We start from the raw sequence: 27,286 nt of genomic DNA on the forward strand, positions 1-27,286 counted from the left end.
GGACACGCTTGTATTTAGTATGTGCCAACAGTAACCTGTTGGCTAAATATATTCTGAGTGAGAAAGTTACCTGACATGTTGCCTGATAGCAAAGAATAATTTTTGCTCCAATTTAAACTAGAGAACACTCTACTTTCATAAAATTTAACAACAGTGCAGACAATAAAGACAAAAACCAGAGGATAACTAACCTCTGTACCTCAAACCTGTCCTGGTCTTTAGGATTCCAATACACGACAGGGCAATCACATAAAATGTCATAGTAGGTCCAGAACATTTTTTAAAAATATTTTATTTATTTGAGAGAGACAGACAGAGACAGAGAGAGCATGAACATTAAATGGACTCTCCTGGGGGCACCTGGGTGGCTCAGTAGGTTAAGTGTCTGACTCGGTTTCAGCTCAGGTCGTAATCTCAGGGTTGTGAGATCAAGCCCCACATCAGGCTCTGCACTCAGATTGGAGTTTGCTTGACATTCTCCCTCTGCTCCTCCCCCTGCCCGCTCTCTCTCAAATAAATAAATAAATAATCTTAAAAAAAAAAAAAAAAAAGGACTCCTCTAGGCCTTCCGTGATTTTATTTTCCCTCTGGCCAGCAATTCCTTGGAGTCCGTCCTCTCTGTTAGGCCACCCTACCTCCATCCCAGGCGCAGGCTGCTCTCTCAAGTCCCGAGGTAGAGAGAGCAAGTCTGTTAGCCTCTGAGCCCCAGATCTAGTCCTTTTGGGTCAAAGCTTTCTCCTCAGTCACTGGATCCACCAGCTAACCACCTGGGGGTCCCCCTTCCAGAGACGTCCTTCTCCTTGAGCATATCCTCGGCCCCACAGCTGTTCTGTGTAGCACGGGTTCTCAGTCCTTGCTAGAAGTCAGTTTTCACTACAACTCTGCCAGGCACCACCCACTCACCTGACTCAGCAAGAGTCACACACAAATTGCATACTTTAAAAATACCTTTGCTCTATATCTGGAGCATTGTTCTTTCCTTTACATTTGAATAAAACGATACAGTGTGAACATCTGATTATAGTTTAAGTCCCTAACTTGAGGCAGGCAAATGCGCTCTTTGTCCGTGACTTTTTACGATGAGAACATTTTCACTACAGACTTTAATTAGTTGCTTTTAAATTTTATGCAGAGCTTTGATAGAAGAGATTCTGCAATTCCTAACCACCTGGATACAAAAACACTTAAGTGTTAACCACTGTCGGGGGTTGTGAAATTTCTAATTCTCTCAATCTTTAAGGAAAAATAAAAAACAAAATGGAGAGAAACAATATCTATTCTGGATGATTCGGTTTTATTTGCCTGAGAAAAAGAATTTAGGGTGTCTTACAGTTCTTCCAATTTACTCCTTGTTTTCATCATTACTTTAGAAGGTAATGTGATCTACTCTAATGGTCCCAGAGAACCACTTATCTTTTTCCAAGCTTCTACTGTAAGACTGAACCTGGCTTTTGATGCTCTTCCTTCTTTAAACTCATTCCAAAAAGGGGCTTCAGAGAATGAATTTCTAAAGTCAACACAAACTTCGGACTTTGGATCTCTCTAACAATCAATCTGTCACGGAATGCAGAAGAGACTCAAAAACTCAGGGGTGCTCCCAAAGCTTTCAAAGCAAAACAGTGAACGAAGATGCAGAGGTAAGTACAGCCTTCCAACAACACCAAAGCCCACTGGCTTACTTCCACGAAGGTTCCCAGTTCTGGAAATAATTGTTCTGTAAACGACCTTTTTTTTTTTTTTTTTTTTTTACTTTATCAGGATCATCCACTCCAACAATCTTGATATGTCACTGTCACTGGTTGGATCTTTAAAGAAAAATGTCTTTCACTGGTACGGGACAGAAGATTCAAGAATTCAGAGAAACATTAACAGGTTAAAAAAAAAAAAACCTTCAGCAAGGCAAGTATCAGATTGTGGCTTTTGGCTTCAAATACTGCAGTCCGATTACTTGAATAATATTTTGCTTCGTGAGATCCTTGAAAATGAAGAGTTACGTATTTTTCCTTTTTAAATTTTTCTCTTCTCCTATTTGTGATTAGGATTGAAACATAATTCAGTCAATAAAAGCATTTTTCCTTCAGAAACCTATGCTATAAATCTATCAACTTAGTGCTATAAACTGCCTCAGATAAATTCCAAGTTGGACAAATACACCAGACCAACGTTAAGTAAGTCACTACATGAACTCCATTAATTACACAAGTAATTCTCCACCTTTGGCAAATGCTTGATTCTGTTCTTAAAAGCTTAAATACAAAACAGGAACACTCGAGTGTTCCTGAGGAGCCTCGTACATTTGCTGGACACCAGGAAAACCTTAAAAAGCACATCTTCATTAAGTTCAAAGCAAAGAGACTAGACTCCTTCAGAACGGTACAGTATTTAGAGTACTACACAGAGAACTGAAGGGTCGTAAAAACAGCACGGAGTCTGGTACCGGGATGGCCAGGATTTGAATCCTGGGTAGGTTACTTGCCTGCCAGCTGTGGGACCTTCCACAAGTTACTTTAAGCTTCCTGAAATCCCACTCCTTCAGCTTGTGGCATGAAAGGAACAGAGTTGTTGTGAAGACGGAATGGGTCAAATGAAGCATTTGCAACCAACGCAGCCCATGACACCTGGTAAATGCGCCGGAGGTAATAAATGTGAACTCCTTTCTTCTGCCTCCCTTTCCCGTGAAAAACTGACGTGGCACAGCTTGAGACTTCACAATGGTTGTGGAAGAGTTGTGTTCTAGAAAACACGGTGTTTTCAAATCATATTTTAAGAATAGGAAAGAAAATTCAAATCGCACCAAGGGATTTGGTATTTAATGGACACAGAGTTGCAGCTGGGGATGATGAAAAGGTTCTGGAGATGGATGGTGGTGATGGATGCACAATAATGTGAATGTACTTAATGTTAACAGAACTGCATGTTTACAAGTGGTAAATTTTTTATGTTTAAAATAGTAGGCCTTAGGTGTACCTTACCACACACAAAGAATACAAAAAAACCTTACAATAGGGGCGCGCCTGGGTGGCTCAGTCAGTTAAGTGTCCACCTTCAGCTCAGGTCCTTATCCCAGGGTCCTGGGATCAAGTCTCACATCGGGCTCCTTGCTCAGCGGGGAGCCTGCTTTTCCCTCTGCCTGCCGCTCCCCCTGCTTGTGCTCTCTCTCTCTCCCCCTGACAAATAAATAAATAAAATCTTAAAAAAAAAAAATGGGGCGCCTGTGTGGCTCAGTCATTAAGCGTCTGCCTTTGGCTCAGGTCATGATCCCAGGGTCCTGGGATCGAGCCCCGCATCAGGCTCCCTGCTGGGCAGGAAGCCTGCTTCTCCCTCTCCCACTCCCCCTGCTTGTGTTCCTGCTCTCACTATCTCTCTCTGTCAAATAAAATCTTTAAATAAATAAAAAAACAAAGAAAATCTTACAATAATGCTTTTGAAAAAAATAATTATTTCATAAAATAATCATGTTGTAGTTCACTTGTTCCAGCTCCCAGGATAAAGAGAGTGCCATGGAAGAAAAGTCAGGTAACTCTACCATTTGGGAGAATAACTTGCTTTCCACTCTGGCCAGGCCCTCATTGCTGGGCAATATGCCATGACCCATCCCTGGTCATTTTTTTCTCCATTCCTGCAATTGCTGTTCCAAGCCTGTGTGGACACGTTCAGACCATCGCAGTATACTTACACTACCTTATCCTAAAATAAAGACCTTCCCATTGCCCTTTATCTGTAATCTACCTCCTGTATTAAATTGTTTTAAAAATAAAAAAAAAAGGTGGTCCAAATTCATTTTCCCTACCCATTAAGATCCACTGCACTTAGTCAGTGGAATGAAGTTTCTAATGCCAGTATTACAGTTTTTCTCATTGAGAGCGTCTGACCTGGTCAAACCCTCGGCCCCATTTTACTTCTCATCCCAACCTAACCTCTTGGTGGCATCTGATGTTGGCAAATTCCCTTTCTGAACCTGTTTTTAGATGGCCTTCTCCTGAGTATGCCCTTTAAGTGTCCCAGGTCCTTTGCTCGGCCTTCCCTCACTGCTCAGCTAGCTCCTCCTTTGTAATCACACCCTTTCACACGTGTGACTCCACACTCCCTATGTTTCGCTCCTAAACTTGAGAGTCACATTTCTAACAGTCCGCTAGTTACCATTTGGATGCCCCATTCTCAAATATCCCAAACCCAAGCCCAAGGCTTCCTTTCTACTCTCCTCGTCAATGGCTAGACAATTAAAAAATCTACAACCACTGTCTATTCTTCCACGCATACAGCTCCAGTCAACAGATCTCACAAATCCCACCTCGCCACATCCTAGACCACACGTTCAATGCCTTCTCTCCACACCTCCACCACAATGCCTTAATCCAGGCCCTTCATCCCACACATTGGGACTGCTGCACCTGTTTCTTTTTTTTTTTTTTTAATTTTTTATTTATTTGCGAGAGAGAGAATGAGAGACAGAGAGCATGAGAGAAAGGAGGGTCAGAGGGAGAGGCAGACTCCCTGCTGAGCAGGGAGCCCGATGCGGGACTCGATCCAGGGACTCCAGGATCATGACCTGAGCCGAAGGCAGTCACTTAACCAACTGAGCCACCCAGGCGCCCTTATGGTATCTTTCTTAAGTTCCTCCTGCCCTTTGAGGCTGAGCAGGAAGTACAAGAGTTGTTAAACACAAAAATTGATTTATTTGGTGTATTGCCTGATCCGTTCTCTCTGACAGACCATGGAAACAAGACCGTCTCCAATTAGGAAATAAATCATTCCAGTATGTCTTTGTAACTGCAAATGAATTAGCTTTTTTTTTTTTTAAGATTTTATTTATTTATTTGAGAGAGAGAATGAGAGAGAGAGAGAGCATGAGAGGGGATAGTGTCAGAGGGAGAAGCAGACTCCCTGCCGAGCAGGGAGCCCGATGCGGGACTCGATCCCGGGACTCCAGGACCATGACCTGAGCCGAAGGCAGTCGCCTAACCGACTGAGCCACCCAGGCGCCCAGCACCTGTTTCCTAACACCAATGTATTTGCTTTGGTTCTTCCCTTCCAGGGCAATTTTCACGCTGCTGCCAGGCATTTTTCTAAAATGTGAATCTGGGGGGTACCGGTGAGGGGGGCTCAATCAGTTAGGCGTCCGACTCCTGATCTCAGCTCAGGTCTTGATCTCACGGTCTTGAGTTTCAAGGCTTGTGTTGTGCTCCACACTAGTAATGGAGCCTACTTAAGAAAATAAATAAAATAAAATAAAATAAAACAAAAAAGTGCATCTGTGCCATTCTTCTGACTTTGCCGCCTTCACTGGCTCCCCACAGCCAACAGGGTAAGGGCTGGCTACACTAGCGTTACACACATGGCTCCTCCTGCTCCCACTTCCCGCCACGTTCCCATTCCCCAACTCCCAGGAATTTCAGAAAATATCCTCACACCTCTACAGCTTGGCACATGCTCCTCCTTTTGCACATGATGAGCAACTACATACTCAGAGACCCAAGCCAAATGCCAGTCTCCCCAGGACCTGCCCAGGCTGCATTAATGACACGCTTCCAGAGCAGCCTGCACCTGAGGCCTCTCCCGGGACACCCCCCACACAGCACCGCATGATTTGTTTCCTGCTCCCAGCCAACCCTGAAACCTTCTCGGCAGAGCACCCCTACATCAGGAACTCCAGCTTACTTATTTTTCAGTCCTCCCTGATTTCTGTAAGGCTCAAGTGGTCTATCTCTATGGTCACGGATCTCCCAACCATCAAAGCTCAGCGATGTCACCGCCACACTGACAGCCGGTGGTGAGTGTGTCTACTACAAGGCATGGGAAAATCATTCCTCTGTCCATTCAACTACCACGTACTAGATGTGGGGATACACAGGTGAGTGAAACTTGACGCCTCCCACTAAGCAGCTCGCAGTCTAGTAAAGAAAACAAACACATCAACAGGCTTGCACATAACATGTTGCAGAAGCCGAGTGGTGGAGTGATTCCCAAGACGTCCTGGAGACGGAGGGGCATGGGGGAGGAGAATCAGCCCAGCCAGTGTTGGGCACTGGGAATGGAAGCAGCCACTGAAGGAAGCTTCCAGGACTGACGGCGCCTGAAGGGACTCTCAGAGAAGATAAGGGAAAGAGGAGGGGGTAGGATGGGTGGGAGACAGGAAAAGGAAACTCGACCAATTAACCACATTAACTTTTTGACAACTGCCCAAGCACAAGTACTAAGAATCACGACATACTGCAAATATATCCAGACCTTTAACTGTGAAGACAAACAACACAATCTTTGGTCTCTTGACACCCCCTTCTCACTCCCTTTTTTTTTTTTTCTGACCCTCTCTCTCACTCCCACTGACACACAGGAAAAGCTTAATAGGTGTAATAAAATTCACAAGCGGCGCCTGGGTGGCTCAGTCGGTGGAGCCAGCGACTCTTGGTCTCGGGGTTGTGAGTTCAAGCCCCATGTTGGGTGTAGAGATTACTTAAAAATAAAATCTTTTTTTAAGATTTTATTTATTTATTTGAGAGAGAGAGAGAAAGAGAGAGCACAGAGGGAGAGCGAGAGGGAGAAGCAGGCTCCCCGCTGAGCAGAGAGCCCAATGCAGGACTCGATCCCAGGACCCTGAGATCATGACCTGAGCCAAAGGCAGATGCTTAACCGACTGAGCCACCCAGTCGCCCCAAAAATAAAATCTTAAAAAAAAGTCACGAAAGAACCTTCACAGCAGTGCTTCTCTGTTCGTGCCTCCAACAGCCACTTGTTACCCATGCTCCACACCAGCATCTCTCAGACTCCCCTCACTCCTGCGACTTGAGCTCACCGTCCCCTGCCCCCTCTTCGCTCTCCCATGCTCACCTTCTATGCATTCTGCAGAGCCAGGCTGTATTACTCAATGCTGCCCTATTTATTCAAAGATGATGTGACTGAGAGCAATCTTATCTTTTTTGCTAAGTAGAACTTATCAATAATCTTTTTCTCGCAGCAAGAAAGTCTACTCTTTGATTTGAAATGATACTTATTATTGCTATTCTGTTTAGTTTCTTGAAGTCTTTAGTGAAACCAAAGTTTTTCTTAAAAGAAAAACAACACGATCAGAAAAAAATAAGAAAATAATAATCATCATATCATGTAACAGAGAAAACTCAGATTTCCTTTTTCTGGCTTTGTCAGTGTTTCATTACGCAATTTCTTGGTCTATTTAATCTCAAATCCTTATAGAAATCTTGAAATATACTACGTCATATGAAGTAACTCTAAGAATATTTTCATGTTTTTGCTCCCTTTTACCAACACTTATTTTACTAATTTGAAAACTGACTGTACACATGGACAGACACATAACAAGGAACACTAAATCCTTTTCAATTTAGTACTGACATTTGTCAATTACTAATTTTAATCATATCTCATAGGCATTAACTGCATCTCCGCCAGTTCAGTTAACAAAACATGAGTAGTAGAATTGCTCTTAAAAGTTGGGGGGTAAGGGAGAGGAAAAGCGGGTGATCCTCAGTCTGGGAACTGATCCTGAAAGTCATACAAACCAGGGGAAGGAGAAGGAAGGGCAAGGAAGGGGGGGGGGGGAGGGCACAGGTGAGAATAGTTAAAAGCAGGATGTGAAGCAAAAGGATGATAAAGTAAGCCGACTTCACTTACAGTTAAAAGAGTCTCTGAAAACAAGTGAGGTAAAATCCTCCTTCATCCCTCAGTCCAAGATCTGATGAGTACCATTCCAGGGAGGCTTGACGGTGCTAAAAGGAGGCAAGAAGGAGATAAGATCTCAAAATCTAAAGGCAAGCCAGCCACTCATCCTCCCACCTCGAGCACTTTTTAAAAAGTTAATCATCGAATTAAATGTTATAATCCAATTTCCAAAATTGTTCTACTCCACTTAAACTGCTGTCACCTCTAATAATCTCACAGGCAAATGCATTCATTTCAAACATCATTCTCTTCAGATTCTGCAACATCTGAAGCTCTTGATCCTCCACCTTTTTCGCTGCTGCCAGGAACACAGCTGGCTCACCTCTCGCTCTAATGCTGCAGATCCGGCTCCTCTTGCTGACCGTACTCCGAACCATGGCTCCCCCCAGGGCTGGGTCCCAATGCTCTGGCCTTTCTGTGTCCTCATCCCTTGAGAAATTCAACCATGACGTCTGCGGTGACAGATCGGAACTCTCCCCCTTCGGCTGGACGTCTCAACATGAGCCCTGGTTCTATCAACTCTCAACTGCTTAGGAATTTCCCCTTGAGTGTCTAAAACCAAACAAGTACCCTAATCCCCTTAAAACTGGCGTCTCTTTCCGGTTACTGCACCGGGTCTTTATGCAGCTCTGAAAGCCCTGGGGCCACCTTGACGCCCCCCATCCCCTCTCGGCCCTCGCATGTGTCCTGCTTCTCCCTCACCTGTACCTTACTGCTGGATTACTTCACTCCCATCTACCCGGGATTCCTCCCTTTCTTCATCTTTGGTGCTGCGACCAATGAACCTTCCTCTAGACGCCGTGGTCTTTTTCCTTTTCAAAATCATGCCACTGCCCCTCTGTTCCCAACACAGGCTTTCAAGTGTGTTCCCAGGTTCTCCAACACTCCTCCCCTTGAAGCATGGAACCTAGCCCTGAATGTGGGCTGAATTTACTGGTTCACTTCTAAGGACTGCCAAGGAGGCAACAGTCCTTCCTGCTCCCAAATCCCACATGCACAGAAACTGCTAGAGATAATAAATGTTTACCGGCGCCCTAAGCCACGAACGTTAGGGGTAATTTGTTACACGGCAATAGATTACCAATTCAGGAGGCCTCTGCTTCTGAGTGGCTCAAATCCAAACCCTGGCCACTCAAGGCCTTCCACCAACCGCTCCCACTTTACTTCTGGATACAAACACACTGCTTCAGTCTGAGGCTGGTGATCTCACTGACCTCACGTGATACGGCAAAATCTTGCTTCTACTTTCGCCTGAGCAATGACCACTTGAAATGTCCTTGGTTCTCTCTACGAAACTACATTCAACACTTCCTTTTAGGTTCAATTCAAAGTCCACCATCAAAGGAATGTTTCTATTTTTCTAATGCATGTAAATAAACATATACCTATTTCCAAAACTGTATTTAAGTTATTTGAGGTAGAAATCTTAGCTTTGCTATCTTTATATTCTCCACATTAATGCACACATAGAACAGAACATTTTGTTTAGGGGCGCCTGGGTGGCTCAGTCAGTTAAGCATCTTGACCACCTCTCAGGTCTCGATCTCATGGTCGTGACTTCAAGCCCCATATTGGGCTCCACAGTAGGTGTGGAAACTGCTTAAAAACAAACAAACAAACAAACAAAAAAACACCTTCTTTCAGCGCCTGGGTGGCTCAGTGGGTTAAACGTCTGTCTTGGGCTCAGGTCATGATCCCAGGGTCCTGGAATGGAGCAGGGCGGTAGGCTCCCAGCTCAGCAGGGAATCTACTTCCCCCACTGCCTCTCTCCCTGCTCGTGCTCTCTCTCTCTCAAATAAATAAATACGATATTTTTTTTAAAAAGACGTTTCTTATTTTGGCATAGAACAAGTCAACATCAAAAATGTCAAGTTGCTGTAAATTAATTTATAAATTTAATGCAATCCCCAACAATATAATTGTTGCAATACCAACAATTCTTTTTAATGAAGCTAGCAACTGAAACTGAACTTAATATTAAAAATACATGTGCAAGAACAGTCAGGAAAACACTAAAATGCTAGAGCAGAGGACTAGCCCTTCCAGACATTAAATTATACTCTAAAGACTCTATAATGAAAAGTGTGTTGCTGGCCCAAGAGTAGACAGACAAACCAGTGTGGTAATACAGAAAGTCAAAACAGACCCAAGTACAGATGGAACTTTAGTAGTGTATAAAAAAAACAACAGGGGCACTTGGGTGGCTCAGTCGTTAAGCGTCTGCCTTCAGCTCAGGTCATGATCCCAGGGTCCTGGGATCGAGTCCCACATCGGGCTCCCTGCTCAGCGCGAAGCCTGCTTCTCTCCCTCTCCCACTCCCCCTGCTTGTGTTCCCTCTCTCGCTGTGTCTCTCTCTGTCAAATAAATATATAAAATCTTAAAAATAAATAAATAAATATTTTTTAAAAAAAACAACAACAAAACGGAGCATCTAAAAATCACTGGGGCAAAAACTGACTTTTAATAAATGGTTAAAACAATTGGTTAGCCAACTGGAAAAAGATAAAATTAGATCCATACTTCTTACCATACACAAGAATAGACTCCAAATGAATCAGGGATCTAACTGTAAAACAATGAAGCCATACAAGTACTACAGAGGAAAAAATGGTGAATCTTCTCTAACTCCTAAATAAGGAAAAGCATGCTGTGTCTCAAAATCAGGAAAAGTACAAGAAAAGACTAATAATGTGATTACATGAAAATTTTTAATAAAATCTGCATGGCAAGAAAAAAAATCATTAACCAAAGACAACAGATAAAATGAGAGAAAATATTTGCATCGTATCACAGATAAAGAAATAATATTCATAATATATAAAGAACTCTTAAAATTGAAGAAGTGAATACTAGTAACTTAGGACAGAAACATGGACCCAAAACATGAACACACACACATACACACATATACATACACACATATACCACTTAAACATATGAAAAGATGCCCAATTTCACTCATAAAGAGAAATTAAAATGACACTGAGTTGCTATTTCTCACCCATCAGATTGGCAAAAATTAAACAGTTATAAAAAGTCACTCTTGGCGAGGCTTTGGAGACAGAGGTATTCTCATACAAGAAGAATGGAGACATGAAGTGACCACTTACTTCCAGGGTGCAGGCAGAGAAAGTTCACAAGGAAGACTCTTCTGTGCCACAAAGTAAGGATGTGTCAAACAATGATGGGGACGTGTCAACAGCGCACAGACACCAGCCTCAGGGGGCTCCCACTGGCCCAAATCCAGGACAATTTGAGCATCAAAATCAGTAATGATAATAAAACAAGAATCAAGTACAAATCCATGAATCAACACCAATATAAATAAATAAGAGCTAAAGGAACACTATTCTTTGTGGGAGAAAACCAATAAATGAATGAAGAGGGAATGATGGCGTTTTAAATCATTACGGGGGGGCACCTGGGTGGCTCAGTTGGTTAAGCGACTGCCTTCGGCTCAGGTCATGATCCTGGAGTCCCAGGATCGAGTCCCGCATCGGGCTCCCTGCTCGGCAGGGAGTCTGCTTCTCCCTCTGACCCTCCCCCCCTCTCATGTGCTCTCTGTCTCTCTCATTCTGTCTCAAATAAATAAATAAAATCTTTAAAAAAAATAAATAAATAAATAAAAATAAATCGTTACTGGGCAAACTTCATTAAGAACAGCCGATTCAGGCAATCAGATGGTTAAGCGTCTGCCTTCGGCTCAGGTCAGGATCCCAGGGTCCTGGGATGGAGCCCCACATCGGGCTCCCTGCTTGGCGGGGAGCCTGCTTCTCCCTCCCCCTCTACTGTTCCCCCCTGCTTGTGCTCTCTCACTCTGTCAAATAAATAAAATCTTAAAAAAAAAAAAAAAGAACAACCCAATAATTCTGAAGCCTATGAGTAAAAGTTTGAGGAGTCATTAGGACGTGAACTAAAAACATCACTCCACAAGACAGTAATTGTCTGTAAAGGGGGAAAGAGTAACTTTACACGGGGCAGACCTGGCAGACCAAACCTTAACCAAGTAATCAAAATTAATATCACCAGCTGCGGGACAAACAGACATCGTGTGACTCCAAATATGATGTGCTGAGAACACAATGTCCCTCGTGCGGCATTTCTGCCAAAAGTGCAAAACCTGAATCTAACCGTGAGGAAACTTCAAACAAAACAACATTGAAGGACATTCTAGAAATAACTGGCTAATCCTCTTCAAAAACGTTCATGCCATGAAATTCAGCCTGAGAAACTGTTCCAGATACAATTAAGTCTAGATGTAACATATGATCTGGTATTTTCCTACCCTAAAGACATTTTGGGAATAATTGACGGAATCTGACGAAGGTCTGTACTTAGATAATATTATTATATGAGTGTTAATTTCCTGACTTTGAGAAAGACTAAACTTATTAAGGAGGGGAAAAAGTAAGTTCTGGCCTATTATGCATAACCTGATTCTAAAGATGAGGAAACATCAGACAAACAAAATGAGGAAATTTCTATTAAAAAAAAAAAAAAAAAGGACAGGTATGATTATATTCTTCAAAAATGTCAATCTGATAAAAGACAAAGAAAAATGGTGGAAATATTCCACATGAAAGGATATTAAACAGATATGACAACTAAATAGGATATATAACCCTAGCCTGGATCTCCTACCACAGGAAAAAATGTTATAAAGGACCTTAATAGGACAACTGATAAAATCGCAATATGCATAGCAGATTCGATGATAATATTTTAACAGTATAAATTTATGGAGTAGTAGCTGTATGTAAGCAAAAATCTCTGTTCCTTAGGAAATCCCCACTGAAATATTTAGAGATAAAGGGCCACGCAATATGTAACATCCCAAATGACTCAGAAAAAACATGTGTAACACACATATAAATATAGAGAGCAAGAAAATATGCACAAATGTAAACAGGGAAAAATGTTAGTAGGTGAATCTAAAAAGAGCTGTTCTTTGCATTATCTTTGGGGTTTTTCTGCAACCTTTTTAATTTTTAATGGTCCATTCCCTAAATGAAACTACTCAAAATTACAAGTAGATCAAGATCAGCATTCAAAAAAAAAAAAAAAGAACCTACCCTAAGAGTTACTGCTTAAACATTTTCACAGAAACTGTTATTTCCTAAGCGTTCATTTGACAGATAAGAGAGAGAAGGTTGTCTCAAAATGATCACCCTATATTCTAAGGAAAACACAACTGGAAAGAAGCTGAAATGTACAAAAGAAATTCTATCACGTGTGGCTAAAGCTTTTCGAGAGTCAGGCTACCTGGCTTAGAAGCTGGGCTCTAAGCCCTAAGCTTTCCTAAATTTGTATTTTCTCATCTATAAAGTGGGAAGGATAACAGTACCTATTTCCTAGGGCTATCATGGGGTTAAGGGAATAAGAGAAGAAAAACACTTCAGCAAGATGCCCCACACATGCTAAGCAACCATTATTATTATATTACGTCCCCACTGTATTGGAACATACCCGGCATAAGGCAATGGGGCCAACTGATTAGCAAGGGAACTGGAAAAGAATTCTTCCCATTTATCCAGCACCACACTGTAGTAAAGGAGCTCTAATTTTAGGCCCCAGGCTTTAAGCAGAATAGCCTCTGGGGTGCAAAAAGTCCTCTATCAAATTCCAATGACTTGATGAAGTATCAGTTGAAGATATCCAATTTGTCCCCATCTTATTTCTGTGTTCACCAAGTAAAGTTATGATCCAAAGGTTATCCTTTCAACAAGTCTACAGGTGGCCACAGTACATCTCCCACTGCAAATTAACACACGGGGTGTTCAGTCGGCCATAAGCTTGCTTAGCTCGGCTGGCCGGCATCATTCAGTCTCACAAGCCCCATGGACTCCGAACGAACTGATAAAATCAGATTTGTTCACCTGCAAAGTCGCACCCTAGGTGCCTGATTCAACAGTGCGGAGTTCCCCTCCTCTCCGAAGGCCTGTCCCGGCCATCAGCAGCTTCCCTCCCTGACGGGAATTTAACTACCACTGTGGAAACTTTAACTTTCCAGAAGCATCTATCAAGGGCAGGCTATCTGTCTCTATTAACCACAGGATGCCTAATGGACACTGGGAGCAATTCAACACTCGCTGGTAATAAACACCGGCCTCCAAAAGAAAAGGCACTAAGTACTAATCAATAACTTTGTGTTAATCATACAACAACAGAAAATAAACTGTGGCTGCATCAACTCCGAAATTAATCTTAACCTTTCATGCAACTTAATTCAAAACACTGTGAAAAAGTTGTTTTTTAAGGATAAACATCACACAAGTTCACTATGTAATTACATAAAAATCATCACACGAAATAATCAAATTGCTATCAAATGGAAATAATTTACTAATAACATAGATTTCTGCTATTTACTCAGTAAGGTTCTTTTAACCTTCTTATAATCTTCAAGAATCTCTCTTTAAAAACAAATCAAGAAGAAAGCCAGACATTACTCTTAAATGCTCATTTTCTCTTAGCAGCTTTTTAAACACACTTACCTTTAATCATCAAAAGTAGCGCATATATATATATATATATATATATATATATATATATATATGCAATGCAAATTCTAAGTCCCCTCTGCCATCTTCTGTACTTTTCTACAGAAGCAAACTACAAAATTATCTTCCGGTTTCTCATTCTTAGAGGCAGGAAATAGTCTCCTTTACTCCAAGAGGGATATACAAACTCCTACCCTATCTTCCTCGGTGCTCTCCTCTGTGCAGTGCAGACTCCCTGGATATCAGACCCCACCCAAGTCCCTCTTCTCTGCACCAGCAGCTCCCGAAAACATGCCTTCTCGAGTCATGAAAAAAACCCTTTCCCATTAAATGGCACAACAGCAGATTTCCCTTCAAAACTGGAAAGATACAAAGTTTCCTCCATCCTCTTTGTTTCAGGTCTCAGTCTCCAAAGTTCTTCAGGACATAAAGAGAAGCATTACCCTACACACTACTAAGGCAATAGTATCAACACGTTAAGGCCAGCTTGCTTCTTAGTTTTTATTTTTGAATTTCAAACTTCAAAAGTAAAAGAGGATATTGAGGGGAACATCTCCCTATCCTCCAGCTGCTTGCTTCCTTCTTTTCGAGGCATGAAATGTTATGGTCCATTTTCTATCCGTCCAGAGATATTATATGTCTGTATGTGTGCAATTATTTATAAATTCTCTTTTCTATACTCTCTTATGCCTTGTTTAAGATTGTATCAAGTATATATTAAAAATGGTATTCAAGAATATGGTATATCAGAATATAATGAGTTTCCTCTGTTTTCATGACTATACGTGACTTTTAATTTTTTTATTTTTTAGAAGATTTTATTTATTCATCTAGAGAGAGAAAACATGCATGCGTGCGAGCTGGGGGAGGGGCAGAGGGAGAAAGAATCTCAAGCAGACTCCCTGCTGAGTGAAGAGCCAGATTTGAGACTCCATCTCAAAACCCTGAGATCATGACCTGAGCCGAAATCAAGAGCTGGACACTTAACCGACTGAGTCACCCAGGTGCCCCTCTATGTGACGTTTTAAATATATACAAACCAGTTTCCGAGGCTCTAGTCTCTTGTCCCACTAATTCATTCAATACACATTGTGCCAGACAAGTCTTCCTGATTTTAAAAACAAAAATAAATACACATTCCACTCCCAAATTTAAATATATTCTTTTTATTAGACCATGGTATTATATCAATGCTAAACTTCTTAGGTGTGATAATTGTGTTGTGGTTATACAGAAGAAAGTCCTCTTTTGCAGGTATTTAGAGGTGAAATGCCATGGTATCTGCAACTTATAGTCAAGTGGTCCAAATATTATAAATGTACATACCACATTTGATTCAAAACACACACATACACTGAGCATGAGAGAAGGCACCGCAAGATGTTAACAACTGATTAATCTACAAGGACATATGAGTATTTACAGTACTCTTTTTCTAAAGGTTTGAAGTTTTCAAGATAAAAAGATAGGGTAAGAAGGCTCTGGTACTTTCACAGGTCCCCTCATTTGCCACTTTAAAACATGCGATGGTCATTTCCCAACTCTCAAGCCTATGTCCTAACCTAGCCCAACAGCAACCCCGCACGCTCTCCCTTAACTACCAATCCTCCAGCTGCTCCAACTGCACGGCTCCTTGGGGTCCTTCCCTACTGCTGCACTCCTCCTCCCTTCTCTCTCCTGCCTGGACCACTCTTTGGGGTACTCAGACATTCACTCATTCATTGCATGGTCTATGCACTGGAGACCCAGCTGGAGGGTAAACATCTAGAGGAGGAAGCTCTTATGGATAATTCTTCTAATTCCCACAGCACCCAGCTCAACACAATGCACGTGAGAGGCGTTCAAAAGTGTTTAATTAAAAGTATGGGGGGTCGCCTGGGTGACTCAGTGGTTTAAGCATCTGCCTTCAGCTCAGGTCATGATCCCAGGGTCCTGGGATGGAACCCCGCATCGGGCTCCCTGCTGGGCGAGGAGTCTGCTTCTCCCTCTGCCTCTGCCTGCAGCTCCCCCTGCTTGTGCTCTCTCTCTCTCTCTAATAAATAAATAAAATCTTTAAAGAAAAAGAAAGTATGGGTTTCTTTAAAGCAAAGAGGGGCATGGTCATTTACTGCTAAGCAACGAGGGAAGGGGCTCAGAGCTCACAGTCACACTCCTCTTAGGAAAGCATCTCCAATCTCATCTTTTTCTCCAATGCTTAAATTCCTCTCATCTTTCCTATCCTCCCAGATTGTCACAACTGTCTTCTCTCTGACACAAACAAGGCCAGATTATCCTAAGAATGGAAAAACCTGTTCCACAACCCCAAATAAAGCAACTCTAGAAATCAGAAGAGCCAAATTCTCTTAAATCTTATTTATATGACACTGCTTTCTTTTTTAAAGATTTATTTATTTATTTATTTATTTGAGAGAAAGAGCGGGGGCGGGGGGGGCACAGAGGGAAAGAATCTCAAGCAGACTCCCCACTGAGCATGGAGCCCTATGCAGGGGCTTGATCTCATGACCCTGAGATCACGACCTGAGCCGAAATCAAGAGTCAGACGCTTAACTGACTGAGCCACCCGGGCGCCCCTACGTGATATTACTTTCTCACACTATAATAACAACGAACAATTTGAATAAAGCACCTCAGTTCTCTCTCTGTGGAATATTCCACATGGCGGTACCCCTCCACCAGTTTGAAACTAGGGGGGACCCGCCTCTAAATGTGTGTTTACGTCAGTTAACCAAGTTGAAGCTAGAAACACTTGCACACAGAAGCAGCCGTTATATTAAGAAAAACAACCTGTGTCTAATGACAATATACTTTGGAAAAGCTGATTCACTCACAATAAAATACACAAATGTTACCTACTTAAAAAAAAAAAAAAAAAACCTAGCAAAGCTATCTACTCAAAATAAGACACAAACTGAAACTGAAGAAATGCACAACAGGAAAAATCTAAATCTGTTTCATTCTTCTCACCGGAGTACAAGTCACAGCCCTGGAAGGGACCTTAAAGTACAACCATCCATAAACTGGGATCCAGAGAGGTTAAGCAACTCATCTCATAACTAATAAATTCAAGTCAAGTTAGGCTTAGAACGCACATACTCTTTCTCAGGCTTCTCTGCCCATTTCACCTCGAAATTTCATGAATCGAATGTTCTGTCCAAAAAAAGCAGAGTGGATAGCAATGTGGGAGACCTAATTTTGGTCAACTATACCACTAACCAGGCATGTAAAATTAAGTAAATTGCCTTATCTATAGAATAAGAAGAGTAATTAAATTAGCTCTGAGGCCCCTAGAGCTAGAATATACTCTGATCCTTAAGAATAGCATAAATAACTGTTATGTATTTAATACCCACTTGACTCTCACATGTTTTACACCAAACTTTGTTACAGCCTAAGCAATTTAAAATCATTATGTTACGTTAACCCAAGCATCATCACTGTTCACCAGAAATTTCATAAATAAAAAAGAATCCTGAAGTTCATTATCTATGTGATTACTATTACCTAAATGTTGGCAGAATGTCCTTTAGGCACAAAACTTAAAACATCCATGTGAAATATATTTCACATCATACTTTCCATTCAACATGGAATATGCGATATAAACATTAAACTCTTTAGAGATAGTTTGCACCAGCACAGAATCTTATCAGAGGAAAACCTGTATTTAGCTCTGGGCTGCCATGAGTCAGGCTAAAAAAAAAAAAAAAAAAATGCCTGCAATAACTTCAGGGTGTTACTAGGCTATCCATAGCAGGAATGGCAAAGGGAAACATAGAACAGAGGAAAAAAGAACCCAAAATGGAAAAAAGAAAAAAAAAGGGGCGGGGGGGAGAAGTGGAAAGAGTAAAGAACACAGAAAGAAAAGAGAATGAACAAGGAGAGAGGAATGGCCCAAAATGGATCATCAGGATACCCAGGGCCATGGTGTGCTCACACCACACAAAACTTGCCGAGAGGTGCCAGACATCTTTAAGCATCGCTTGTTTTCTTTGGTTTAGCCCAGCGAGGACATATTTACTTGGGTCTGCTCCTAGAGTCTAGGTTCAGGATTAGGAGGATTCCAATGCATGAAAAGTAACACAGAAAGTGCTGCAATCCAAAGTACACTGGACTTTACCAGGAATGTCCAGGACCTGACCTGTTCCTGATGAGTAAGTAATCTTTCCGGAGCTTAGATCCCTTCACTCGAAAAGAGCACAATGAGCCAAGACGACGGTTTAGCAAGTACTACGTATATTTATACAATTGCAATTCAGTGTTTTCCAACAACTAGTACTCTGCAAAAACAAGAACAAAATGCAGTAAGAAGAAGGGCGTTTCCAGTCACTCTCAGAGACTCACTGCCAACATCCTCCCACAATGCTGGGCCCTTCCTGGGTTAAGGGGCTGGGACCACCAGACACAGAACGAGCCCAGGATAAGCCAGGACATCACACCATCACCCTCCCCCACAACACACACACACACACACACACACACAGGAGCACATGTTCTTCAGCTACGATAAGGCATGATTTCTTACACGGATAAAATCTTTTTAAACCAAATCTGTTGTTGGGATATTTCTGTTGTTTACAATCGCAAATGATCTGCTACTGAAAAATATTCTGTAGATGACAGGAAATGACTAAATAAGGTACTGATTCATTAAACCTATCAAGTCCTGTTCCAAACTGCTAGTTACACAGTGACAAAGATAAATGGCAAAGAGCAAACTCCTATGTACCTTTTCAGAAGAATTAAATTAGTAGCAGAAGGAATCTTAATTTTGAACCCTTTAAGAGTGAGAGGAAAGTAGGATTTTGATATCTTTGGTCTCAAAAAAAGGAGAAGCTTACAAACACAGCAAGCACAGTGACTGTTCACAAACTAACTAAAAGGCATAAAACAGACCACAGATTTCAAAGATAAAACCTAAAGAAAGGCTATATATGGCATTCTATTTAAAAATATTTTTCGCTTGTTGCTATCAAATACCTGCATTTTCAGGCAATAAGCCCTAAAAATGGAAGAGTCATCACAAATTCTTTTGGGATAGAGCCTGTAAGAATTAGGTATTATACAATTTTGAAAAACTAAAAAAAAAAAAAAAAAATATCGGAAAAGCTGAAGGAATATGAACAACACTAGAGACAAAGCTGATTAAGTAAGTGTTCCTAGCATAGCGATGATTAATCTCTCTGAAAACATAAAGAAATAAAAAAGATAATCATAGACTTTTAGAAAATGGACAGTATGTGCAATGAATGCATGATGCATCCGTGTAAAAGCAGAAAGCAAAACAATTGTCAGTGGCCTTGACAATGAACAGATAAGTAGCTTGGCGTCATTATGAACACGACCGAGAGACTGAGCACTAACAAAAATTCCCCTAGAAGTAGGAAACAAGCACTCAAGGTCACACACCATGTACAACTTTGCAAGAGAAGGATCTGAGGTAGCATTTTTTTATGAGCTGTTCAAGAATTAACAGAAGAATTAAGCAGGTTCCCTCTAGGGAACCATCAAGGAAGGGATGTCTTTAGGCCTCCAACACGGAGATGAAAAGCAGCAAAATCTTCCAAATTGGGGTCAACAACCTTTCCAAAGTGCAGTGTTCAGGTTCAGTTTTCAGGTCTCCTGATGTAGACAGCACAAGTATGGAGAAGGGTGCCCTTGAGACACATCCCTAAGCTTCTGAAGGAAAAAGAAAGCCAGCCACACTGCAAGGTAGTCTAAAATAAGGAGTCCTGGGTCTCCGCATCCTGGGGCTGAGAAGCAACACCCCTACATTGGGACCCCAGTCTCGATGAACAGGTACCTTTCAAAAAGCTCAAGTCTCACGAGGATTGACAATCATACCACAATGTGAATAAACTCAAATCACAGCATTTTAGGGCCAGAAACACTTTACTTACTCCACCAAGTCCCCCATTTTCCAGACGAGCAGCCTATGGCCCAGAGCTGGACACTCTCCCAAGGTTCTGTAGCTCGTAGGAACTAGCATCCAGTGGAAAGAATATGAAGCACTTAGCACAGTCTCCAATCAGGCAAGTACCCATTAATCATTCTTACAGTTATTAACATTGCTCTACCTTAATGCCCTTTCCACCAAACTAAATCAAATCAGCCATAGCACAAAGCGAGAACCGACGGGACACGGAAGAACAGAAAAATGTAGAGGCAGGATCATGAAGGAAATCCGGGGGCGGGGGGGGGGGCAACCAGAAGCCAGCCTAAGAAGCTAGATGCCTTGCTGGCTGTGAAAAGAAACAGAAATGACACAAGTTGGAAGAAAGGAAACTCAAGAGATGTGGGAAGGACAAAGAAAGATGTTGCCCTGTGTCAATGTGATTAAATATGAGAAAAAGTATTAAGTGTCTTAAACTCCCTAAAGCACTGCAGGCTTTTAAAAGGTCCTAGGGTCCGGGAGAGGGGTAGCACAGGATCATACAGCAGCACCTCCCATCTCCCACGGCTGCTTGGTGAAAACTGGCCCAGGGCCACCCCCAGAACTCCTGTCATACAGACTGCCAACCCCAGCCTCAAACCATCAAGTCTAAAGAATTCAAACCAGTTTCACAGATTTACTTACGAAGATTATGTCACAGATATTTGAGTCAAGAAATGACTAGCAGCAAATCACATGCAGTCCCTTTCAAAGAAATAAACAGATCAAAATCTAAGGCCCTTTCCATGAAATATAGTCTAAAATCAATTATACGGGTGCTGACTCAACTTTAAAATTTAAGGTTCAGTCATTTTTAAAAGCAGTTAGAAAATAGAGAATTTCCAGATAAAAATTAAAACCAGTAGATATGGAAAGCAGTGAGATCTCATGGCCTCAGCCCAGATTTGTGGCCTGTGCTACACAAATGATTTGTTTCCTAATCCATAAAACACATCCAGTAATAAACACTGTGTGCGCCTTCCAGGAATCTGATTTAAACAAGTTAACGGTCATAAAGCCATCTAAAAAAGCAAGCACTGCATGGATCCTGGGCGTAACTTTGGAAAGGCATGGGATGTGAGTCAAATAATAGCATCTGGTGGTATTTTGACGTATTCACCGGAAATGAAAAGGAAAACTCGTTAATTTATTTTCTAACAAAACCTCTGCTATTAACTAGTCAACGCACACAGAAAGTTTCAGAACAGTTTAAAAACTTAAAACCTTTCATTTTTACCCTCCCACTCCCTATTCCTCACCCATTTCTTTTTTATGTCTTCTTGCTCTAAGATTTTTTTCCCCCAAAAAATCTTGCTCTTCTGTCTTCTCCAATAAATTCACTCACATTAGAATGTATTGTCAAACCTCACTTCCACTCACCTCGGACCTTGAGTCCATCTGACTCCTGGCACCTGGGAGTCTAGTTTCATCTGAAAGGCTTCCAGAGCACCACCTGTTAGATTGCCTTAGAATCTCCACGAACCCCTCCCCACAGCCCCCCTCTCTACTCCCTCCCACCATCAAAATAGACAACACAGGCTGGGTAAGAACAGTGTGCTTGCTCTGCAAGGGCTGCTTTAGAACATCTACTATCTCCACAGCCTTCCTGCCAGATTCCGTCCCAAAAGGCCCTTCATTTACAACTGCAGAGCCTCTACTCTTCCCCAAAGTTCTCAAAACCAGGAGTGGCCGAGCTGTGACAACTTACTTTTCATCCCCATGATGGGCATCTCCTTCCTGCAACCGTACCTCTTCTGCAAAGCAGATCCCTTCAGAGGATGTCCAGGTTCACACTATCAGTCTACTATGAACCCAAACCCACAGAATCCTAACTAGGAAAAGGAACTACATCTCATAAACACCATTTTATTTAATGAGCTCCCAACTATGTAATACGCATCCTGGAGCTGTCTATTACAAGGCACTCGGTTAGATCTGATAGAACATTCAGGTTTAAAAAACAGTGAATAGTTCTTTAATAACATGAGGAGGGCCGCCTGGGTGGCTCAGTCGTTGAGCGTCTGCTTCAGCTCAGGTCATGATCCCAGGGTCCTGGGATCGAGCCCCACATCAGGCTCCCTGCTCATCAGGAAGCCTGCTTCTCCCTCTCTCGCTCCCCCTGCTTGTGCTCCCTCTCTCGCTGTGTCCCTCTCTGTCAAATAAATAAATAAAATCTTTTAAAAAAAATGAGGAATATTTCAATATACCGTTAACTGGAGACCTTGACTATTGGGTAAGTATACCCAATCCTGGGTATTAATAGACCCAAAGGTTTTGCAAAATATCTGGAATTCTCCAGAAACTCTCAAAATACAATTAATTCAATTCCATTTTAAACTTTTACAACTCAGTTTGCCATAGGGCAATCTTTAAGTGACGCGAGGTTGTAGAAATCAAAGGGTAGGTGCTGCCACTGCAAAAGGGGGAAAATGGGCACAAACACTTTATAAAACTTTAGGAGAAATGATCTGATCCAGTGGTTCTCAAAATATGGTCCTCTGACCAGCTTCAGCAACTCCTAGAAACCTGCAAAAAAAATGCAGATCATCAGGCCCACCCTAGACCCGCTGAGTCAGAAACTCTGGGGTGGGGTCCGGCAATCTCGGTGATCCTACGCGACCACTCACTGATCTGATCCACCCACTCCACTGAGGAGAAAGAAATGGAGCCAGTAACTTCCTTCAATTCTTACACCAAGTTAGGGACCAACATCACTGGAGACAGTTCTCAACACACCTAAAATGATTCTTTAACTATACATCTGAGTCCAAGGAGTCTCACATGATCTTCTAGCCAAATACATTTGATCTTCTGCAATATGAACTCTTACATTATTTCTACACAGACACATATAAATTCTTTTGTCTTGAGTAATTTATAGTTAATACCTAAAAAAAACCTTTCACATTACTGACGTCTGCACAACTCAAATCTCCCAGATTTTTTTATTTAATTGTTAACTTTTGTTGCCGACAGCAGAGGTGGGTTTTGTCTTGTTAGGGTCATATTTTGGTTTGGTTTTGAGGGTAAACAGCGGGAATTTATGGGACATGCGGTTGACAGTTTTGGGGTTTCCTCCCACCACCACCACCACCACCAACGTTCACACCATGTGAAGAGCAATCCTAAAGGATTAAGAGGCCAGAAATTGCCAAAAGAGAAAGTAACCCTCCCCACCCCACCCCCAAACAAGAAACTTTACATTTTATCTTGGAATGTATCATGTGATTTTTTTTTTTAAACAACAGATTGACGTTTTCAATTATGTTTTCCTTCTGCTAGTGTGAAACACATACTAGCAGAACGACAGGAAGCTAGCCTGCGTCCCAGGCATGAGGACAAGCCTGTCTGTAATCCAGCCACACATCACACCACGAGGCAGGTGAGTGATGCAAAGCAGAGAGCAGCCTCACCGCCTTCCACAAGCATCCAACCACATACCGGGCTCCGCATCAACCCACCAATACAGCACCTACCACATGAAATGAAATCTACAATTTCTGGCCTTAGGGCTCTCCTTCTGAACAGATGTTTGATGTATATGGTACCTTTCTACATAAATATTTCGAAGTCTAGTAGTGGTTATCTGCACCACTACACATCTGTTTCTATTTACATTTTTAAGTATCCCATTTCAGAAATTTATAACTTGGGTGTTAGGATTGCCACAGACTGAGATTTAGAGATTTAAGAAATTATGTTTCCATTCCTGTTTTTCCTGTTACATCATGCCATACTAGATATATTTTCAGAATTCTCTTCAGACTCTATTAACATACATAATCACCTTCCATTTTATAAACCAAATTTTCTAACATAGCTCAGTGCGTGATTTTAGTTCTTTGAAGAAGAATCCTGGACAAGGGCACAAGGCAATATAAGTAACTCCTTCAATTTGATTTACACTTCCAATTCCCCTTCTGTGACCTGAGCCCCAAATCTTCTTGTGACTTTATTTTTCTGTTATTAATAAAGGGTAAGAAGTCCTGCTACGTATCTTACAGGGAAGAAATCAAGCTCACTGAGCTAAGAACAGTGCCCCTGGAAAGACTGCATTCCTTGGAAGAACAGTAAATTCAGGGTAGTTAGTGCTACTCGGCCCCCTCTCCAGCTCTACAATATACCTTCTGAAGCTAAGTTAGAGGGGTTAAATTACTTGAACATGCATTCATTCAACAAATAATTATAAGCACTTGCTATGTGTCAGGCATTGTATGAGGCACTGGGGATACACTGGCCAGCAAGACAAATGCAGAGCCTGCTCTTCACCATGTATCAGAGAATAGTGATTAAACTTAAGGGACTTCCATTTAGTTTACAGGCCAAGGGCTCAAATCCATTGGACTTATAACTACTCCTAATTATAATTATTAATAATCAATCCATTCTGCTTCTAAAAAAAAAAAAGAAGACCTCATGAATTACATGAAAAGTTCACAGAACACACAGACAAATGCTCTATAATATGAAGGCCTCACATGGGTCCAAAATATCACTCAGTAAACACCTTAGAATCTCTAAATGGGAAGCACAGTGTCAGGCCCTAGAAAATGAATCAAGGTTTTTCTTTTAAAGGCAGAATAACCTTAACCTAAACACTTACCTGGCAAGTACTAGACTTAACCACAAGCGATCCTCCGTAACTGTGCTGTCCAACACAGCACCCCTTGCCAGTGGTGGCTATTTACACTGAAATCAAGTAAATAACCAGGTCCTAGGCCACACTAGCCACACTTAAGCTGCCCAAGTGGCTAGTGGCTATCACTTCAAGTCGTTATAAATCATTTCCATCATCTCAGAAAGCTCTGCAGGACAGTGCTGCTCAACAAATACCCTGTAACGCTAAATCTGAAAATCACAGTGTAATGAAATGTGATTAAGCATCTGTACTCTGCGACGGCGTGTAAAGTATGTCCATCTGTAATGCAATGTCGCTTCTTCCTTCCTAAACAAGCTGAAAAGTGATAATGTGGAGCATCTGTCCCAGGGTACAGAAGTAACCAAGAAAATTCACGCCGTCCAACTGGCCAACTGGGAATGAAACTGGGAAACAAGGGAAAAGTTGATTACATTTTGCCCTTTCCTTCCTATTCCTCTTACAATGTGGCTCTATTCTCTGTCCAAGGATGCGTGCTTCGAGCCTAAAAGCTAGGAGCAGAGAAGGTGAAGACAGTAAAGAATGAAGGCGGGTGACACAGGCGAACACCACATATAACACGACACGAATTCAATTCAGACCGATGCAGCAAACTTAAGTGCCTACTGGGTTCCAGTGATATACAGGTGAACAATCACCCCTCCCACCTTTGACAAGCTGAATTTACTAAGAGTGTCCAACCAACATGTGAACAAAAACGACACGACATGTTGTAATAAATGCAGTGACGCAAGTAAGTACAAAACAGAGCGGTGACACAGGGAGGGTATTTAAGTGTTTGCTGAGGGGAAACCGAGGGAAATTTCCTAAAGAAGAAACTCAAGAAGCAGAGGAACCACGCAGGCAGAGCTGTGCAAAGGAACCCCAAGTGGTTAGGCAATGCTCGACAAAAGTGGCAATGCCCGATTAAGAAAGATGGGGATGACAGAGGAGGGAGAAGATTTCCATGCCAGACCTACAGCACTCACATGTGTCAGGCTCGCCTCCGTGGGTCTATAAACTTTCCTCACCCAAACTGCAAGCTACGTGAAAACCAATCCCTAAAACTTGGTAATAGCCTCTGCCTGCTACACAGCTAACAACACTAGACAACAATCATTAGTAGGAACCTGAAAGACTTCTGTGGCTGCTCATGTACATCTTCGGAAGATGCCTGCAACTTCTGGGCACTTCACTTTACCCCTATACTCAGGTCTCAAAACAAAAACAAAACAAAAAACTTGCATAGAATCTGTTCTCTTCACAGTACCGGGATCCCCCTCTCCCCACAATAAACTTCATGTAAACGTTAGCAGCCTACAGGCCTTAACGAATTCACCAAGTGATTCTCCTCCCTTCAATACAAGCAAAACTTTGCAAGTAAAAGTACATGCACAAATACACGCAGGTAAACTCACAGGCTGGTAGGCAAACTGAGAAGGATTCCTATTCGCACAAATATGTGGCCCTTTGGTAAAGTCATAATTCCAGTGCAGCATGTGCCACAGTCCGAAGCAGGAGGTCTGAAGGCAGCCTCCCTGGGTACTGGTCACAGATCGTCACTGGCCAACTTTTACTTCTCCTCCTGGATTTCAATTTCCCCCCTGTAAAATCGGGATGCCAATATTTCATCAAGTATCCCTATCTGCGTAGCCACCATGCCGACACAGTGACCCTTCTAGTGGCAGATCAATGCGTGTTAACTCGGTCTGCTATTTTTACTAGTTCATCCCTAACGAGGGATGGTTTCGCAACCATCGATTCCACCAAGCTGGCTACCTCTGCAAGTTCTCGCCCCTCCCTGCGCGTCAAAAATACAGAGGGAGATTTTTTCCCTAAATACTCTATGTCCAGGCCCTGTTTGGATTTGGGTTCAACTGGTCTGGGGCTGAGCCAGGCAACGGAGTTCTTTCTATGACTCGCAAGTTGTTTATAATTTGCAGCCAGGATTAAGAACCACATACGTGTCACGTGGGAGCCCCTTTAAGTTTCCATAGCGAGGCCTCTCCGGTGTCACATGATGGACAGCCAGGATTAAGAACCACATACATATGTGCCCACAGAAATACGCGCGTAAGGTCTTGCTCCACCGAATCCGCGCAGGCCGGGCCGCTTCCGCCGGGTGGGACGAGGCTCGCCTAGACGCTGTGACGACGAACTCGAAGTGCTGCGGGATTCACACCCACGTCCGAACACGGCGCACCCAGCCCCAACCCCCACGAACCCCACCGCACGCGGCCCGACGCCCAGCACGACCGGGCTCCGCCTGGGGCACACGCCCCCTCGCCCCGCGCCCCCGCGGCGCCAGGCCCTCCGGACGCGTGCGTCACCGCGCCCTCGCCTCCCGCGCCCCAGCCCCCTCCCGCCCACGGCACGTGACTCGACACGCGCCAGCTGCACGCGGGCTCCACCAAAACAAAAACAGAGCAGGCCGGCCGGCCGGGCGGCGGGGGCGCGCGGGGGCGGCGGGAGCGGGCGCGCCCCCGCCGCCCCTGCCAGGGCCTGGCGCCGCGGGGGCGCGGGGCGAGGGGGCGTGTGCCCCAG

The 27,286-nt window shown here is 42.7% G+C and overlaps 1 long non-coding RNA gene across 2 annotated transcripts in view; it reads right to left on the reverse strand.

The window, feature by feature from the left end:
- The window catches only part of LOC118021093, a 55,475-nt gene that overhangs the window by 23,738 nt on the left and 4,451 nt on the right, over nucleotides 1-27,286 (reverse strand). For both annotated transcript variants that reach the window (XR_004682101.1, XR_004682100.1), the window contains exon 3: nucleotides 7,630-7,724. This is a non-coding gene — a long non-coding RNA (uncharacterized LOC118021093). The remainder of the gene's footprint in view (nucleotides 1-7,629; nucleotides 7,725-27,286) is intronic.

The sequence above is a fragment of the Mirounga leonina genome, unplaced genomic scaffold (genome assembly GCF_011800145.1).
Source record: "Mirounga leonina isolate KUSES-001 unplaced genomic scaffold, KU_Mleo_1.0 Mir_174, whole genome shotgun sequence".
Classification (NCBI taxonomy): Eukaryota; Metazoa; Chordata; class Mammalia; order Carnivora; family Phocidae; genus Mirounga; species Mirounga leonina.